This window comes from Halichoerus grypus, chromosome 1 (genome assembly GCF_964656455.1).
Source record: "Halichoerus grypus chromosome 1, mHalGry1.hap1.1, whole genome shotgun sequence".
Classification (NCBI taxonomy): domain Eukaryota; kingdom Metazoa; phylum Chordata; class Mammalia; order Carnivora; family Phocidae; genus Halichoerus; species Halichoerus grypus.
In genome coordinates, this window is record NC_135712.1 from 27,055,374 (window position 1) to 27,069,998 (window position 14,625).

The 14,625-nt window shown below is 38.1% G+C and overlaps 1 long non-coding RNA gene across 1 annotated transcript in view; it reads right to left on the reverse strand.

The window, feature by feature from the left end:
- Positions 1–1,015: 1,015 nt before the first annotated feature.
- Positions 1,016–14,625, reverse strand: part of LOC118546276 (uncharacterized) — a 522,743-nt gene continuing 509,133 nt past the window's right edge. Inside the window, exon 9 of the long non-coding RNA XR_013442218.1 lies at positions 1,016–3,061. This is a non-coding gene — a long non-coding RNA (uncharacterized LOC118546276). The remainder of the gene's footprint in view (positions 3,062–14,625) is intronic.

Below are 14,625 nucleotides of genomic sequence, written 5' to 3' on the forward strand. Positions count from 1 at the left end.
GAATACAAATTTTGCTTATTTGAATCTTCTTTGAAATACATATGCATCACTTTTTGTGTAATCCTTTGTAATTTTTAATTTCTATCTCCTTTTTTTCTTGTGTTACTTTGTTTGGGCTCCTTTTTATTCACTTTATTACGGCTACCTGAGGGTTTTTTTCTCGGAGGACATACTTGCCGAAATTGCATATAGGCAAGGGCCAGGACCATATTACCGTATTGCAAGGCAAGCAGGTATTTTTCTGCTACCCTAAAGTTGTTTATACAAATGAGTTCCCTTGGTCATTTCCTCCCTCCCACCCCCTTAGTCCTGTCAACCGAGATTGACAGTTGTGGGGTTGCTCAGGAGTCAGTCTCTCTGATTCCCACGAGCTTCAGCAACAGACAGCTTCCTGCAAATATGGCTCGAATGTGTGTTTTATTGTTGAGTCTCATCTTGGTTTCTCCAAATTGGATTTATACTCCAGATATACAGCTTCTTTAGACAACATATGCTAAGGGGCTTTTTAAAAAATGATATAAATGCCGCTGTAGGCCCCCTCTTTTGACATCGTCCCGCGCTCCTGTGTCTTACCTTTGCACTCAGGTTTGGAAACAGTCGTATTGGAGCCATTTATGATGCATTTAGACTTTGCAAGAGGTTCAACACATAATCTAAGGTGATTTCCATAGTAATTGAAAAACATGTGGTTATTATGGATAGTTGGCATCATTATGAATATAACTATTATTATTTTACATTTAATGATAGTTTTCTTCTGAAAAGTGAAAGGTGCTTAATATTAATAGAGTAATTTGCCACCATTATTCAAATAAAACCATGCTGGGAAGTAAATACTGAAACCGTCCATTGGCTGTGGCTAGGAAGACCTCCCGACTTTGCATCTGTTAGTGCTTATGAAAATAGAAATGCCAATGGTTACTTTGTCTCTTTCCACTAATTTCCGATATGTATTGTGAAATAAGGAACCACAATAAGGGGTGACGGAAGAGATTCCACACTTTTTTATGGAGTGCTAGAAAAAGAAGAAACCATGCAGAAGAATGTATTGATGTATTTTCCAATACACTGATGTATTTTGATCCAAACACAATCACACTTCATAGAAGCATCTCTCTAGTCAAAAAGGACAATTTCATAAATTTATGAAAATATTTGTTAAGAGTATACTTTTACTTTTTTAATGAACATTGTATTTTGGAATAATTTCAGATTTGCAGAAAAGTTGCAAAGATCCTACTCTTGTGAACCCCCCTCAGCCAATTTCCCCACTGGTGAACATCTTACATGTTTATAGTACATTTGTCAAAACTAAGGTACTGACGTTGGCACATGACTGTTCACCTCTTATCCAAAGTCCAGACTTTATTCAATTTCCATTTCTTTGTCAAGTATCCCCCGTCTATCTGGTCTGTGAGCATTTCTCAGGTGGTGGTGGTGTTTTTGTTTTTTAATGAATTCCTTGAGGAGAATGGTTAGATGTCCTATAGAATGTCCCCTACCCCGAGGTTCTTTTATGCTTTTCTCATGATTAGAACGGAGTTATATGTTTAAAACAATACCAGCAAAGTGAAGTACCATTCTTACATCATATCAGGTGTTAACATGTTATTCACATGAAATCACTAGCAATGTTAACCTTTATTATTTGGTTAAGGTCATGTTTGCCAAGTTTCTTCACGAAGAAGTTACTATTCTGCCTATTCCTTACTCTATCCTTTGGAAGTCACTAAGTCTAGCCCACTCTCCAGGATAGAGGGAGACATGGGAATTAAGCACCAGAGGGGAGAACCTATACAGATTATTTGGAATTCTTCTGTGAGGAAGATGTGTCTCTTTTCTCCTTCACCTCTCAATAGTTTATTTATAAAAATATGGAGTTGTTTATATTTATTTTCTACTTTGGTTTATAATCCAATGCTACATTATTTATTTTACCGCTTAATTTTTTTAAAAAAAATTCTATTGTGTGAATATACCATGATTTGTTTGTCCCCTCACCTCTTGCTGGACATTAGTTAGGGATGCACCCAGTTTTTGACTATTATGAATAAAACTGCTTTGAATATTTTATGCAGATGTTTTTGTAGGGACTTACATTTTCATTTTTTTTAGGTACCTACCCAGGAGCAGAACTGCTGGGCCATGGTAATTCTATGTTCAACCATGTGAAGATCTGCCAGACTTATTTCTAAGGTGACTGTAACATTTACATTCCTTCTAGCAATGTATGAAGGTTTTGATTTCTCTATATCCCCACAGAAAATTTTTGTTATCTAACTTTTTGATGACTGTCATCCCAGTCAGTTTGAAATGGTATCTCTTTGTGGTTTTGATTTGCATTTCCCTGCTGGCTAATGGTGAACATATCTGCATGTGCTTATTGGCCCCTTCAATATCTTCTTTTGAGAAATGTCTATTCAAATCTTTTGCCCATTTTTAAACTGAGCTATTTGTTTTTTTATTATTGAGGCGTAATTGTTCTTCATATGTTCTTGATACAAGTCTCTTATCAGATATATAATTTGCAAAAATTTTCCCCACGTGGTTGTCTTTTCACTTTGATGGTCATAGATTTCTCCCTTTTCTCTTGTTCTATATAAAGTCAGTCCCTCTAGGCCAAGGAGCAAAGCTTTGAGTCTTTATGGCCTATTTTTCTCCTGGAAAAATCCCCTGTGTCATTGCACCTGAACTAGAGACAAGGAGCTGCTTTCCACGAAGTGACACCCAATTCTAAGAGTGGACACTGGTGGGCTGCTTTTCTTGTCTTGCCATCCTGGTGTGGAGCTGGGGCAGTGACAATAACGTGCCGGTGACCTTGGGCTGCCATCACCCCTCCAATGACCTCTGTTCTTCCTCCCTGCTACTAGAAAAAGGGTCAGGCTGAAAGCATTTGTGGTGGGGTGGTGGGATGGAATCCATCGCACTAATTGTGTGCCCTAACAGGCTATTCCTCTTGCCTGAAGAGCAGGGAGCCGTGGTCTTGGGAACATCAGAGGAGAAACTTCTCCTTTGCCACTTGCTCAGGAAGAATCATTCTGTGTCACTTCCAACGGGCTCCCTGTTGACAAAAAGGCACATGATAACTGAGACAGAACAACAAGGTTGAAAATGTACTGGTCAACAGTTGCAAAACTAGAAGATAAAAGGAATTTAAATAAGTAAATTTTCAAATGATGTTGCAGTAAGTTTGCATCATGAATATGCCAGCAGTGATTACGAGTTTAATTGCTCCCTCCTCAGGTGAGAGGCGGGATCCAAAGAACAGGGACTCCCTGCACCTCTTCACCTCCTGCTGTTTCCCAAGAACTTGCTAGGGAGCCACGGCCCCTTCTGTGGCCTTCCTGGGGCTCCTGCAGAAGGTGTCCACACTGCCTGGGTCAATGGCGGTGTGCAGGTCCAGAAGAGTCACAGCGACTCACAGGTTTCTCTCATCTGACCAGTGCCTTGACTTATTTCTTCCTTCCTACTGAAGTAAGGAACACACTCCTCTTGCAAGATAACGGGTCCCATAGTGGAGGCCCACATAGTGTAGAGAGGAAAAGGAAGCTAACAAGTAATGCTGCCAGAGATGAGGGATGTTCATCTGGGTCACGTCCCCTCCCAGCACGTTGGAACTAGAGATCCCAGAGAGCAGCTGAGGAGGCAGCAAACCAAAGGGGCTCCGTGGGTATCTCCACTAGGAGCGACGAGGAGCTGTCCCCAGAATCTTCAACGGGGTCCTCAGGTCTCATCTCATTGCCAAACTGCCCAATGACGAGACCAAAACAATGTAGCAATGGGTTTGATGTCCTTTATTCAAAGGGAAGCAATCCAGGGGTTGGGAGAGCACAGTGCCTCACAAGCCGTGGAGTTTGTGGAGCACTCTTTCTGAGGGGTTTTGGGCAAGAGAGTATTTACTGGAGCATTAGAAGGGGCAACTCAGAAACAGGGCATGATTCTGGTTGGTTGCTTAAATTGTTGCATTGGCCATTGGGATCTTTGGGGCTGGCTCTTTGGTCTCTGCCTTATTATCCCCATCTTTTCATTTTGTTTTTGAGCACTTCCTTACTTTCTGATACCACAAGATGATCCAGGCTCATCTTGTATTTTTCCTGCCTCATCCCTAGAATCAGCCATAACTGATGTTTTTAGAAAAACGCGGTAGGTAAATGCTGAGATCTGGGCACTGGGTGTGCTTGTTGCCACTGGGGTATCTATCTGTCTATTATCTCTCTCTCTCTCATCATCTATCTCTACCTCTATAAATATAATATATATAAAATATAAATAAATATATATATGGGATTGGGCAATATATACATAAAGTTAAACCTGAGTTCAGACTGATATTTCCAACTCTGGTCCAGGACCACAGGATTCATTCTAGCCTTCCTTTCTGGTTTATCTATAATTTCTCTGTCTGACCTTGAGAAACCTGGCTCACCCCTCCACCATCCCTTTACTTATTTATTTAACCTCAGTGTGTCTGTATAAACAAGTTGAAGAATATTAACCCATACATCCCCATGGGGAACAAATTTACCAACTAAAGCACAGCTATGGCCAGTGCCTTTTGTTTTTATCCCTAAAATGCAAGCTAAAACATGATTTTCCAAACTTAGTTCCAAAGTCAGCTCCCTTTTTCTCTCCACCCTTTTCAGTAAGATTATGCCATGCGTCTGTAATACAGTGAGATTCATTTGTCACAGTCTTCCTCGTATAGGTCACCCCTCCGTCCTACTAGATGTTCCTCATTTTTTTCCCTCTACACTAAAATTCACTCTTTGTGATGCAACGTTCTATAGGCTTTGAAAACTGAAAATGAGCGTGTACCCGTCGTCCTAACAGTGTACAGATAAAGAAGAGTCCCATGGCTCGTCAACCACTCCCTGGTTCCTTAGTGCAACGGCTAATCTGTTTTCCATCCCTATAGCTTTTGCCTTTTTCAGTGCCATATAAATGGAATCATACGTAGCCTTTTGGATCTGGCTTCCTTCACTTAGTAAAATGCACTTAGGATTCATTCATGTAATTGCGTGAACTAACAGCTTGTTTCTTTTTATTACTAAATCGTATCACATTGTATGGACATTCCGCAGTTTCTCTACCTCCTCCCCCACCTTCCGAGGACATCCTGGTTGTTTCTAGTTTTAATGATTGTGAATAAAACTGCTACAAGCATTCATATACGGGTTCTTATGTGACCATACATATTCAAATCTCTTGAACGCCGGAGAGTATGCTGTCTGTGTTTTGCTTTATAAGATGCCGCCCAACTGTCTTTCAAAGCAGTCGTACCATTTCACATTCTTGCCAGCAATGCAGGAGAGCGCCCGCTGGTCTGCGTCGCCAGCCTTTGTTACTGGGAGGGTTTGGAAAACACTTAGCCATTACAAAATTAGGGATTAGGTTGTAATACATTAAATTAAAGGGCCCGGGGATTAGATGGTAATAGGTATAAATGGCAATTTCCTGATTTGGTGATTGTTTTGTAGCTACATGGAAAAACGCCCTTGTTTAGGAGAGAAAATGTGGGAGTGATTTTTAGGAGTGATCGGCTCATCAACTGGGCAACTTACTCTCAGGTCGTTCTGCACTTGTAATTTTTCTGTCTGAGAATATTTCAAAATAAAAATGTTTGAAAAAGTGCAAAAAAAAAATCTTTAGCCATTCTAAAAAGTGTGCAGTGATTGGCTCATCAACTAGGTAACTTACTCTCAGGTCGTTCTGCACTTGTAATTTTTCTGTCTGAGAATATTTCAAAATAAAAATGTTTGAAAAAGTGCAAAAAAAAAATCTTTAGCCATTCTAAAAAGTGTGCAGTGATATCTCATTATGGTTTTAATTCACATTTGCCACGATGACAAATGATACATTTTTTATATATATTTATCTTCTGTTTGTATAGCTTTGGTGAAGTGTTTGTTTGGATCTTCTATGCTTTAATGAGTTGTTTATTCTTTTGTTGAGTTCTAAGAGTTCTTTATATATTCTGTATGAAATTATTAGATATGTGATTTGCAAATATTTTCTGTCTCTGATTTTTTAAGAGAGGGAGGGAAAGAGAGAGCGAGCAGGAGACGGGGTGCAGAGGGAGAGGGGAAAGAGAGAACCTTAAGGAGGCTCCATGCCCAGTGCAGGGGTGGGGGGTGGGGTGCTGATGCAAGGCTGGATCTCATGACCCTGAGATCATTACCTGAGTTGAAATCAAGAGTCAGAAGCTTAACCAGCTGAACCACCCAGGCGCCCCTATCTCTGATTCTTTTAACAGTGCCTTTCTCTGAGAAAAAGTTTTTACTTTTGATGAAGTGTAGCTTATTTTTTTCTTTCATGGAGCATGCTTTGGTATTGAATACTTTTAATTTTAAACTACTCTGACCACATCAATCTTTAGCATTGAGCTTGCCTGCCAGTAGGGATGCCTCCCTCGCTGGCTTACCTCATGATCAACGTTCATCTCCCAATCTACGTTAACAGAGGGACATTTTGGTTTGGTCTTCTGCATTTGGTTAATAGGATTCAGTCTCCAGGATTTCCTGTAATCTGAACCAGAGACTTGTAGTTCACTGCTCTCGTCCAGACCTCTCCCTTTCTTGCCACACTAGATATGAGCATTGCCCAATGATCTTCCTAATACAGCCAGCTGGATTCTTCTTGAAATCACAAGCTAACACGTGCTCTCCAAGCACAACTTACTCATCTATAACTGAGAGGGCACTGGTCTCAATGATCTCTGAGGGATCTCTCAGAATTAATTTTTTATGACTTGCTCCCTGTGAGGCATTTGTCAAACTGTACAGTACTCATTATCTATAAGAACATCCTACCTTATTCTAGTCACTTCTCGTTGTGAACACGGGCATATTGCTCAGCTTAGCTTAAGAAAAAATGGAATTTCTTTATGATCATGACTGGGAAGAGTAATGAAAGAGCTAAAAATAAAATCGAAAGAAGTAAGAACTGGAGCTTAGAGATTGGAATTGGGCAAGCAATGCTATCAGCTCCCTCTCAATCTTCTCTCAGACAGACCATCTCCACAGAGCAGACACTGGGTCTCCGATGGCCTCATGTCTACATATATACAACCTTCCATCTCAGAGGAAGCCAGAGCTACCCTCGTTCACTTCCTATTTAGAAAATTTCAGGAAAGTTCTCTGGACTGAACATGTTCATCTTTTAGAATAATCACTGTGTCCAAGAGATGCAGTATTGCCTCTGACCCAGCTTACATCACTTGGTTAATCTAAAACCCTGGGGGAAACAAAGAAGCACCATGACTGGCAGCTCCAACATGACTCCACGCAGAAAGGGAGGCATTTCCTACATTTCCTGTTCACTCAAGGATGACGATCATAAGAATTCTGGGTAGCTCAAAATGATTGCTATAATAATAATTATTACTATTATTACTGCTACTATTACTTCTGCTACTACTGTTGCTTCTAATATACATTACTATGTGTGCTAGGCAGCCGTGAGTGGGTTATAGTGGATTGTAAAAGCTGATCCTTTTATAGAACTTTGTATTTGGTAAGCACTTTATACTTACCAAGTTTTACATAAATTAGCTTTTATTTTCCTCACAGTGACAGTATCAGGTAGGTATTATTATTATTGTTGTTATTTTTATAATTATTATTCTTAGTTTACAAATAAGCTTGAGAAAATTATTTCCCCCAATCACACAAGCCAAGGCATCATGTTCAACTCTGGATTTTCACTTGAGGAACTAGAAAAGAGGAATGATATTTTTCTCTAGACTTGGAGGTCGTAGGATATAAGACTGGACCTACAATAACCATCTTTTCTTTCTGAATAAAAGAACTTCTCTGAGAATTGATAAAACACAGAAGGAAGCAGAGTGAGTAGTCAGAAAGAAACAGTGTCATAAAGACTTCATTTGAGGGGCGCCTGGGTGGCTCAGTCGTTAAGCGTCTGCCTTTGGCTCAGGTCATGATCCCAGGGTCCTGGGATCGAGCCCCGCATCGGGCTCCTTACTCTGCGGGAGGCCTGCTTCTCCCTCTCCCACTCCCCCTGCTTGTGTTCCCTCTCTCGCTGTGTGTCTCTCTGTCAAATAAATAAATAAAATCTTTAAAAAAAAAAAAAAAAAAAAGACTTCATTTGAGTCCCTAGATCTATAGCCAGACTGTCATTGGAGTTTAAGTTCCATAAACCAATAAGTTACATTTTTGTTCAAATGAATCTGGATTTGAATTTTATTATTTAAAATTTGGAGAATTCAACCTGATACAGACAGGTCTATGGAATAGTTCTTTCCATGCTTTCAGCTCTTCTCTCGCTATCTTTTCTTCCCCTGGTCAACAATCCAAGACCACTGGGGATCATGCAATTAATGCTTCTTGAAAGATGAACAGTTCCTCATATTTTGTCCCAAGCTAAGTGAGGAGGGACAGAGAAAGAAGAGATGACACGATCTCTCAACAAACGTGTGCTATGCTCTTTCTAATTTTGGCTGGGCCAGTTTATAGAAAAGCTTGTGTTGTTTGTTCAAGACCTTACTGAAGCAAAGGATTTGAACCTATTCCAAGAGTTCTGACATTTTCCAGTAAACCTCCTATAGCTCCAACCTCAGTAAGCACATGAAGCCTAAAGATTTAACAGGTAACTTTTTAACCTGCTTCTTGTGGCAGAACAAAGCTTGCCAATTTCCATCCTGGGATCATGGAATCATCCTTGTAACTTAGTTCACCTCAACTCAGCCAATTTTCCATTTTAGGGTCTTCTTTTTCCAACATAACTTTTGGTGTTAATGTCTAACTCAGGTTTGTTTTGATTGCAGAGAGCAGAAATCCACATTAAATTTCCTAAAACAAAAAGGATTTTATTGGTTTGTGTAGCTGGAAGAGACAGTACAAGGGTTAGAATTGGAAAATAAATATCTTTCTTTGCTTCTCTACTTATCTATCTTTCTCCATCTCTCCCTCTCTGTCCTCTAATTCCTGCATATATGTCTGTAAATTCTCTCCACGACGGTACTTGTTTCTCCTGTTCTCACCGTCTCCTTCTGCAAAGTGGATTTTTCCATATGTCAGTAAACATGGACACAGATGGTTCCAGAATTATACACTTACAGCTCACAAAGGAAAAGGAAAATAAGGCTATACCTCTACAAGGAATTCAGATAATTCCAGTAAGGAATTTTAAATACTTTAGTTTGAGTCGCTCAGTCACATCTGTGTATTGAACACAACATCTGTGGAGATAGTTGACTGTTTCAGGTTGGGTCACATGTGTTTTCCTATTGACAACCCTTGAGAACCACATGGAAACGGGGAAAAGATCCCTAAAAGCTAGTAAAAAGTGCTCTGGAAAGAAAAGGGATCGGAAAGTACCCAAATAGGTTTTTTTTTTTAAAAAAGGTTCTCCTAGTTCATCACATAATATTTGTATTTTTATTGATTGATTATCTATTTTAAGTTAGTATTTGTGACCGAAAACGCAGCCGGGCAACTTTTGCTCAGGATTCTCCCTCAGAATGGCAAAAATTTTTTTTTCAATGTCAAACATCGGGTTTTGGGGGTGGGGGTTGGTTGATATATATACAACTGTGAAAATGATTGACTTAAACCCTGATTAGGTTCTGAGGACATAGATGTTAGAAAGATTGCCTTTTTGGTTTCAATTTAAAAATAAATGCATGAGAAAAACTGTAGATAATCACAAAAAATGATAAAAAGAAACACCATGCCCATTTGATTATTTTCAAAACGTCTCTGGAAATTTTCTTAGCTTTAAATATCAGCATGTTTGAGGGAGAGAATTAATCTCTGTAAACCTAAGAATAATGGCCTAAACAAAGCTTGTAGATATCTATAAATTATCTAGTTTTCTTTGGGTGATCATGTCAGAGCAAGTTCATCCCCACATCTTTTTTTTAAAGATGAAGATAGAAGAAGATAGAATAGAATAGAAAGTTACAGAGCTACAGAATTTCACAGAATTACAGATTACAGATCATGTTATTCCTTTGCTCAAAATTGTCCAGTGGTTTTCTATTATACCCCAACACTCTCTAAGGACTTAGATCATCTGACTTCTATTAATTCTGTGACCTTTTCCTTGCTATGCCTTAGCAATCTTGACTCAGGGCCTTTGAACTTACTGTTCTCCCTGCCCAGAATGCCTTTCTCTCAGATATACTCAGATATAGTGCAAAATTCACACACACACACACACACACACACACACGGTTATTTTTCTTGCTTATTATCTGATCCCCCACTGGAATGTAAGCCTTATGAAAGAGATTTTTGTCAATTCTATTCTCTACTTTATCCCCATTACCCACCTACATGGTGTCTTGCACATAGTAGGTGCTCCATAAATACTTTTTGAATTGAATTAACTAAAGACAGATCCATATTAAGCAACATTTTATATGGGTACTGGACTCTATAAACTTCTCTTGACACACAGAGGTCCATTTAATCATAATATCACATCATCCTGATGTCATGAGAAAGGAATATTTGTGTCACAGAATTGATGGATGAGTATTCATTTTATTATGTCCATCTCTGGGGAAAAAAATGTTCAGGATGTTGTAGGTGATACAACAGCTATAAGAGAAACAAAATAAATTGTTGCCTTGCATTTAAAGACATCAGACAGAGACCCAGAAATCTGCTACAGCAAGCCGTACAAAGGCAGGTAATTCACTGCTGTGGGGGTGGCAAGGTGCCCAAGAATGGGGAGAGAAGGTCAGAACTGGCCCTTTAGTCATGGATAGATTTAGGATGGCCAGAAAAAAGAAAATAAACACTTTAGAAAGGGGGCGATGAAGAACAAAAGCATGTTGCAACCAAATACATTTTTTTTTCAATTATAGGTTCAGAATAAGCAATTCTTTACTTTTCACTATTGCGTTTTTAAGAGCTGATTTAAGGAACTAAGACATATCCTGATGCATTCTAAAACAAAACATTTGTTTCTTATTTTCCAAACTGGAGAGATTGGTGTTTTTTCTAAACCTATTATTAAAATGGGACTAGCAAATATTATGGCAAGATTAGCTCATAAATTAATCAAAATTTCAAGCAAGATAAAAAAAAAATACATATTATCCAAGATATATATTATCTAAGAAAGAAAGTTCAAAGACAGCCAGTAAGATGTGATTGGTCATACAGAACTCCATTGAAATTAAAGAAACTTTAATTCTCTGTAGAGTCAGTGAGCACAATAAACAACAACAAAAAACTTTAAAAATATACTAACAGTTTTATTAATCTCCAGTTTTAATATGTATGGGACTTGAAAGCTTACTTTAAATTTTTGTAGTGACTCTTAGATTTGTATCAGATAAAATAGTGTTTAATTAGAAATTTAATTGGAAAAAAAATAACCTGAATTTTTTAATCTGTTTTCTTAAAATTGTTAAGAAATACAAAAGATGCAAAGAAGGCCAACTATGGGCCCTGGGTCTTTTGCTAGGCATCTCTAATACAACATCTTTAGGAAAAGTCCCATTCAATTTTTAAAAAAATAGCCAGTTGCTGGACTTTTATTTTAAGTGTTAGTAATTCTTAAGGCATGACGAGTTTGAAAATAACAGTTTTTTTTTTTTTAAGTCAGAATTTGCTAAATTCATGGAATAAAGAATTCTGGAATCAGGAACAAGGCTATGAGCTAAAAGCAAGCAAGAAAAATTCTATTTCCTGCTTTTGGAGGCTAGATAATTTACTGTTGGCCAGCCATTGAGTTCTAAAGTTTCTAAGCAATTGACTGAGGATTTAAAATCAAGCCATGTTCCTTTGATGCATTTTAAAGAAATATTTCTGTACTGTTTTTTTCTAGTTGTAACCAAGATACTGAGGGCTTCTCACAGACATATTTTATTGTCAACCTCCTGACTCTGAAGCAGGCATCATCATGCTGGGGAAAAATGCCAATAGTAAAAATGATCTTTTACTGAACATTTTGTGTGAAGATATGATAGAAGGTTTTTAACCATATGCCATATAGTAAAATTCCATAACAAATTTTTTAAAAAATGTATCTCTTCCATAATTTGTCTCTGCAAACCACTTCATCTCTTTCTCTTTCATTTCTAAATAATCTCCTTTACTGTGTTCCTAACATTTGAACAAGCACTTGGCTTGCATTTTTCACTCAACCATATGAAAGATCAATGACTAGGGCCAACCAGAGACTCTACCATTCCTCAGGCACGCCCTTGGAAGACTCTCTATATCCCCTCACTGCCTGTGCCCCTTATCTTCTCCATTATTACCATCAACATGAGCAGAAGGAACAGGAGCAGCATCTATTTTCTTTCTTTTTCTTTTTTTTTTTTTTTTTTGGCATGTACCTCTAATAGCCTTATCTTACACAGTTAAACAAACCTTGGCCAGATTTAATCCTCCGAAGTGAAGCTAATCCTTTAAAATGAATGAGCGCCACACAAAGAGGAAATTAAGCAGTACATAATGATAAACTGCTAGTCACAGGAAGCTGTAGTTAGAAATATAAATTTTACGGCCTGTAAACGTAAAAATGGCAACATGTTGAGATGGGAGAAGAAAGAAAGATCTTGTGTAGTGCCATTTCAAGGGGTTGGTGAAGGAAGGCTGTAAGTCCTCCAGGTGCAATTATGGCAAGAGTTTCTGAATAAAAATGCAGCAAAAGAATCAAGGCAAGACATTCAGGAAAAATAACATGGCACCAAATTCTATCGTGTGTGTACAAAGTTCTGTAGAAGAAAAATCACTTTCTTTAATTGACTTTGAAAAATAAGTAACAAAAATGGAAAAAAAATGTGAAGCACACAGCCAACTAAAAAAAATGAAAGCATCCTGAGAACAATGACGCAGGCCAAGAAATAGAACATCATAAACCCCGAGAAGCTTCTCCTCATGCCCTTCCAGTCACTTACCCTGCAAAGAAAATGACAGGCATACCTCGGAGATACTGCCGGTTTGGTTCCAGACCACCTCAATAAAGTGAGTATCACAATAAAGCAAGTCAAACTGGGGGGGGGGGGGAGGGCAGGCGTGGGGGTCGAGGGGGAGATACAAACTACAATGTAGAAGATCAAAAAGCTATAAGTTTGTTTTTTGGCAAGACAAAACTGGCAATCTCCTTGTAAGATGGAGCGGGATAAAAAGCACAAATTACCAATATTAGGAATGAAAAAGGGAAAAATCACTGTAGATCCTAGAGATTTAGAGGATAATAAAAACGTATTTGAGACAAGTTTATATCAATAAATTTGATAATTCTAGATGAAACAAGAGAAATTCCTAAAATTACAACAGCCAATGGTCACACGGAGAATTAAAAATCTGAATAATTTTTTACCTATAATTACAAATATTACCTCTACCTCTGAAACTAATAATGCATTATATGTTAATTAGTTGAATTTAAATTTAAAAAAGGTAAATGAGGGATGCCTGGATGGCTCAGTCTGTTAAGTGTCTGCCTTCGGCTCAGGTCATGATCCTGGGGTCCTGGGATGGAGCCTTGCATGGGCTCTTTGCTCAGCAGGAAGTCTGCTTCTCCCTCTCTCTCTGTCTGCTGCTCACCCTGCTTGTGCTCTTTCTCTCTGTCAAATAAATAGATAAAAATCTTAAAAAAAAAGTAAATGAGATAATCCCTGTGAAGTATTGAACACACACACACACACACACATACACACACACTACAAATACTTCCATAAAGAAAATTCCAGGCCCAAATGTCTTTACCAGGCAATTCTACCAAACTTTTAAAGAAAAACTAAAATGCAAAATACTGATAATAATAAATGTTGGCAAGGACGAGGATTGACTTGACCCTAATAAATTGTGAATTTAAATGGGTATAACCATTATAGAAAACTAGCATTGTCTACTCAAATTAAATGCACTTATATATTAAATTTGTGCCTAACAAAAATGAATACACATAGATGTATCAAAAGATAAGGAAGAGTAAAATATTAAAACAACTCAGTTATTCACCAACATTAGAATGGATAAATCAAAGTGTGCTATATTCATACTATGGAATATTATACAGCAAGGAAAATGCATGGATGCATGCATCAACATGAATGAATTTTAGTCATCTGAAATTTAGTTATTTAGTTATTTCCCTGTCTCTACAAACCAGAAATTAAAGCTCCATGAATCAGCGGGGAGTCTGCTTCTCCCTCTGACCCTCCCCCCTCTCATGTACTCGCTCTCTCTCATTCTCTCTCTCTCAAATAAATAAAATCTTTAAAAAAAAATAAAAATAAAAATAAAAATAAAAAAAAAAAAGGGCGCCTGGGTGGCTCAGTTGGTTAAGCGACTGCCTTCGGCTCAGGTCATGATCCTGGAGTCCCTGGATCGAGTCCCGCATCGGGCTCCCTGCTCAGCGGGGAGTCTGCTTCTCCCTCTGACCCTCCCCCCTCTCATGTACTCGCTCTCTCTCATTCTCTCTCTCTCAAATAAATAAAATCTTTAAAAAAAAAAAAATAAAAAAAATAAAAAAAAAAAAAAAAAAAAAAAAAAAGCTCCATGAAGGCAGGGATTTTGACTCTTTTGTGTAAAGATGTATCCCCTACATGCAGAATTGTGCCAGGCACATAGCAGATAATAACTATTAAATTTTTTTAATTTCAATTATTCCATTTGTCCATTCTAAGAGTCCTAACAG